Below are 5,778 nucleotides of genomic sequence, written 5' to 3' on the forward strand. Positions count from 1 at the left end.
AGGTCCGCTGCCGCCGCCGCTGTGGGACCTACCTGCTCCGCCGCCTCGCTTTAAATCACCGCCGCCGCCTCGCCGCTCCTCACAAGTCCGCTGCCGCCACTGCTGTGGGGCCTACCTGCTCTGCCACCTCGCTTTAAATCACCACCGCCGCCTCGCCACTCCTCACAGGTCCGCCGCTGCCACCAGGCAATGATGTTACTATTTAAATGGGCAGTGATGTTATTATTGAACAAGACTGTAGTAGATCACGACTGAAACTGTAACTCCACACCACTTAAAGGGGAGTAAGTGCGCGAGGTAATTGGATCTTAATGAGAGGCTATTTACTTATTGAACATGCTTGTTATTACAGTCACTGCCAAGCCTGCATGCTGTAATGCGACACCAGAGATAGGCGATTAAGTATACAAGGCAATTGTACCTTAATGAGGTGCGAATTACTAAGTCAATGCCTGTAATAAAAACAGAAAAGGCTGGAAATACTCAGCAGATCAGGTAGCTTCCATGGAGAGAGAAACAGAGTTAATGTTTCAGGTCGATGACCTTTCAGCACACCTGTCTCTGCCCAAAATACCCAGAGGAAAATAGGAACAACGTAGGAACAGGAGTAGGCCACTCAGCCCCTCGAGCCTGTTCCACCATTCAATGAGATCATGGCTGATCAGCGACCTAACTCCATATACCTGTCTTTGGCCCCTATCCCTTCGTAACTTTAGTTGACAAAAATATGTCAATCTCAGATTTAATATTAACAATTGATCTAGCATTAATTGTTGTTTGTGGAAGAGAGTTCCAAATTTCTATCATCCTTTGTGTGTAGAAGTGTTTCCTAATTTCACTTCTGAAAGGCCTAGCTCTAATTTTTAGACTATGCCCCCTAGTCCTAGACTCCCCAACCAGCAGAAATAGTTTCTCTCTATCGACCCTATCTGTTCCCCTTAATATCCTGAAAACTTAGATCGGATCACCCCTTAACCTTCTAAATTCTAGGGAATACTACCCTAATTTGTGTAATCTCTCCTCGTAACTTAACCCTTGAAGTCCAGGCATCATTCTGATAAACGTACGCAGCACTCCCTCCAAGACCAATATATCCTTCCTAAGGTGTGGCGCCCAGAACTCCAGGTGTGGTCTAACTAGGGTTGTGTATAGTGGCAGCATAACTTCTACTCCCTTGTGTTCTAGTCCTCTATATATAAAGGCCAGCATTCCATTTTAAAATTATTTTCTGCACCTTTTCATGACAATTTAATGATCTATGTACCTGGACACTCAAGTCTCTTTGGACCGCCACTGTTTTTAGCTTTTCACCATTTAGAAAGTGCCCTGATCTATCTGTTTAAGGCCCAAAGTGGATGACCTCACATTTGCCTACATTGAAATCCATTTGCCACAGTTTTGCCCATTCACTTAATCTGTTGATATCCCTTTGTAACTTTATGGAGTTGAGCAGCGGACCTGCGAGAGGCACAGAGTCAGCGAGAGGAGGATAAAAAGAGCGCGGAGAGGAGGCTTGGGACCGGAGCTGAGCGGCGGACCTGCGAGAGGCACAGAGTCAGCGAGAGGAGGATAAAAAGGGCATGGAGCGGAAGCCTGGGACCGGAGCTGAGCGGCGGACCTGCGAGAGTCAGCGAGAGGAGGATAAAAAGAGTGCAGAGAGGAGGCCTGGGACCGGAGCTGAACGGCGGACCTGCGAGAGGCACAGAGTCAGCGAGAGGAGGATAAAAGCAGCGCAGAGAGGAGGCCTGGGACCGGAGCTGAGCGGCGGACCTGCGAGACGCACAGAGTCAGCGAGAGGAGAGAGAGAAGTAAAAAATAATTGAAGTGTGACGTCACCAGAAAGCGGGTAAGTGATTGGTAGGTGAGTATTTCTCTCTTTCTCACTTTATTCCAAACTTAATTTTTGTGCTTTATAGTTTCTAGGGTCTCTGTTGTGTAGTGTGGAGTGCTAGTAAACAAGGGCCCTTTAGTATATCATTTAATTGTAGTGTAATTAGTGGTATTGATTTGATTTAATTTAATTTGAATTAATTAAAGGGTAAGTCATGGCAGCACAGCTCGGCCCCGTGGCATGCTCCTCCTGCACTAAGTGGGAAATCAGGGACACTTCCTGTGTCCCTGACAACCATGTGTGCGGGAAGTGTATCCAGCTGCAGCCACTGACAGACCGCATTGCGGCGCTGGAGCTGCGAGTGGATACATACTGGAGCATTCGCGATGCTGAGGACATCGTGGCTAGTACAGTTAGGGAGTTGGTCACACCGCAGGTAAAGGCTGCACAGGCAGGAAGAGAATGGGTGACCACCAGGTAGAGTAGTAGGCGCAGGCAGGTAGTGCAGGGGTCCCCTGTGACCATCTGCCTCTCAAACAGATATACTGTACCGCTTTGGATATTGTTGGGGAGGATGGCTTATCAGGGGAAGGCAGCAGCAGCCAACTTTCTGGCCGTGGGTGGTTCTGCTGCACAGGACGGGAAGAAAAACAGTGGGAGAGGTATAGTGATTGGGGGTTCTATTTTAAAGGGAATAGAAAGGCATTTCTGCGGCCACAAACGAGACTCCAGGATGGTATGTTGCTTCCCTGGTGCAAGGGTCAAGGATGTCTCGGAGCGGCTGCAGGGCATTCTGGAGGGGGAGGGTGAACAGCCAGTTGTCGTGGTGCATATAGGTACCAACAATATAGGTAAAAAACATGATGAGGTCCTAAAAGCTGAATATAGGGAGTTAGGAGGTAAATTTAAAAATAGGACCTCAAAGGTAGTAATCTCAGGATTGCTACCAGTGCCACGTGCTAATCAGAGTAGAAATAGAAGGATATTTCAGATGAATACGTGACTAGAGGAATGGTGCAAGGGGGAGGGATTCAAATTCCTGGGACATTGGAACCGGTTCTGGGGGAGGTGGGACCAGTACAAACTGGACGGTTTGCACCTGGGCAGGACCAGAACCAATGTCCTAGGGGGAGTGTTTGCTAGTGCTGTTGGGGAGGGTTTAAACTAAAATGGCAGGGGGTTGGGAGCCTGTGCAGGGAGACAGAGGAAAGGGAAGCAAGGATAGAAACAAATGACAGGAAGGAGAAAAGCAAAAGTAGAAGACAGAGGAATCAAGGGTGTAAATCAAACAGGGCCACAGTAAATAATAATTCTAAAAGGACAAAGAGTGTTAAAAAATTAAGCCTGAAGGCTTTGGGGGGAAAATTCTTAAGAGGGCATTAAGTGGGGCGCAAACCAACTAGCGCCCAGGCGTGGCGATATCTGCGCCTCTCGCAAAATTGACCGGACATTTTGCGACGGCGCTAAACAATACTGCCCGACCTCCTGCGCACGCAGATCTTGACGTCATTCGAGAGTGCAACGCCCTTGGGGCGCCCCGGACCGGAAATTCAGTGGTGCCCCCCTCCTTTCCGCCTGGTGCTACCAATGACAGTTTGACTGGAACGCTTCCCTGTCACTGTGGGGCTGGGGGGGCGTTATTTAAAGGGGGCCTCTTTCTGGCTTTTGTGTGGTAGCCATTTTTGCACCACTCGTTCTGCGAGAGAGGGAGAGATTTGCAGAGAGACAAAGAGAGAAAGAGAAACTTATGCATTGAGTCAACGCTGTCTGAGGTAGTTTTGGCTTCTGACCATAGCTTTGCAGGTACTTTGCTTTTTGACCTTCATAACTTTGATTGCCCAGATACTATGGGGGCTGCAATGAATGGGAACGTCATCCTTCTCCATCACATTTGGAGGGCACAGAGATGCAGAGAGAGAGTGGCAATAATGGCCAGACGGAGGAGTGCCAACAGGCCTCGGTACAGGAGACCTTACCCTCCCAGGGTATTTCGCCAACAGTTCTCCTACATTCATATGTCTGAGGAGCAGTGTTTGCGAAGGCTGCGATTCAGCAAGGAGGTGGTCACTGAGCTCTGCCACCTGCTTCAGCCAGATCTGCAGCCTCAACTGAGGAGCAGGACATCTCTGTCAGTGACAGTGAAGATAACAGTGGCTCTCAACTTTTATGCCACCGGCTCATTTCAATCAGCCAATATCTCCCAGTTCGCGGTGCATTGCTGCATCCATCAGGTAACAAATGCCCTCTTTAAAAGGAGACAAGAGTACATCTCTTTCCCCATGACCCCGGCCAAGCAGCAAGAACGCGCAACGGGCTTTGCGATGATAGCGGGCTTCCCCACGGTGCAGGGCGCCATTGACTGCACGCATGTGGCTTTGCGGGCGCCGCAAGAGAATGCCGATGATTTCCGCAACCGAAAGGGCTTCCATTCCTTAAACTTTCAGTTGGTCTGTGACCAGACAGCTGATACTCGCAGTCAATGCCTACTTTCCAGGCAGCAGCCACGATGCCTTGATCTTGCGCCAGACTTCTGTGGCAGCCCTTTTCCAGGCATTGCATCACCCAGGTGGTTGGCTTCTCAGGGACAAGGGATATCCTCTGTGCACCTGGCTGATGACACCGCTCCGTTCGCCCAGCACCCCTGCTGAGCTGCGATACAATGAGAGCCATCAAGCTACCAGGAACATCATTGAGCACACAATCGGCGTTGACCCGGATGCATATAAATATATTTTGCACTGTAAAACTTATGAAGAGGCTATTTCTACATTGGAAAAGATTTTTGTTAAACCAAAGAATGAGGTATTTGCACGTCATCTTCTATCTGCCCGTAGGCAGCAGGTGGGAGAATCTTTGGATACTTATTTACAAGCACTTCGGTGCCTTAGTGTTGACTGTAATTATAAGGCTGTGACGGCTGAAGAACATAAGGACGAATCGGTACGGGATGCTTTTATTAATGGATTACTGTCTAGATCAATTCGTCAGCGGTTGTTAGAAAATAAGACTCTGGATCTTAAAAGTGCTTTTGAGCAAGCTTCTACATTGGATGTGGCTCAGAGAAGTTCGGATTCTTATGCTCTTTTTAATCGGCCTGCGACTATGGTTTCGGCAGTTTTGGATGAAAAGGAATTATGTGGACTTAATGGGAGTGGTTTACTAGATTTTGAAACAGTTTCTACTTCGGCGGCCGTTGCCTCTAGGATTCAGAAGTGTTATTTTTGTGGGAATATCCGGCACCCTCGTCTGAAGTGTCCTGCTCGGGAGGCTGTGTGTAGTAAATGCGGCAAGAGAGGTCATTATGCACGTGTGTGCAAATCATCAGGTTCAATTACCTTCCCTTCTCCTGGTGTGGGAGGGTCTTCCTCCACTACCTCTTCTGTGACTATCCAGCCTTTAGATAGGGCGTTTATTGCATCAATTTCTGCTGCATTTGCTCATGGCCTAAACAAAACTATAGTTACGGCTCAAGTTAATGGGTTGGAAGTGAAGGCCCTTATAGATACGGGCAGTCCTGAGAGTTTTATAAGTCTTCAGTTTGCGAAGGAGAAGCATTTGAAAATTTCGCCTGTTACGTATCAGGTGTGTATGGCTCAGATGACCCTTACTTCACAAATAGCTGGTTGTTGTTTTGTGAAAATGGTTCTTCTGGGTAATACGTATACTGATGTACGCCTATCTGTTTTGCCTAACCTCTGTGCGGATATTTTGATTGGACATGATGTGCTTCAGTTACACGAGTCTCTTAGTCTTTCATTTGGAGGGACTAAGCCACCTTTATCTATTTGTGGATTAACCTCTTTATCTATTCCTCCATTATCACTTTTTTCCAATTTGATGTCGGATTGTAAGCCAATTGCTACCAAGTCAAGAAGATATAGTAGTCAGGATAGAGAATTTATTAATTCTGAAGTTCAACGTCTCTTATTGGAAGGAATCATTGAACC

At 47.7% G+C, this 5,778-nt stretch overlaps 1 pseudogene; it reads left to right on the forward strand.

Annotated features, from left to right (window-relative positions):
* Positions 1 to 2,045: 2,045 nt before the first annotated feature.
* Positions 2,046 to 2,999, forward strand: LOC147114639 (uncharacterized; annotated as a pseudogene).
* Positions 3,000 to 5,778: the final 2,779 nt, after the last annotated feature.

The sequence above is a fragment of the Somniosus microcephalus genome, chromosome 7 (assembly GCF_052327205.1).
Source record: "Somniosus microcephalus isolate GS21.2 chromosome 7, FLI_Smic_1.0, whole genome shotgun sequence".
NCBI classification, from domain to species: domain Eukaryota; kingdom Metazoa; phylum Chordata; class Chondrichthyes; order Squaliformes; family Somniosidae; genus Somniosus; species Somniosus microcephalus.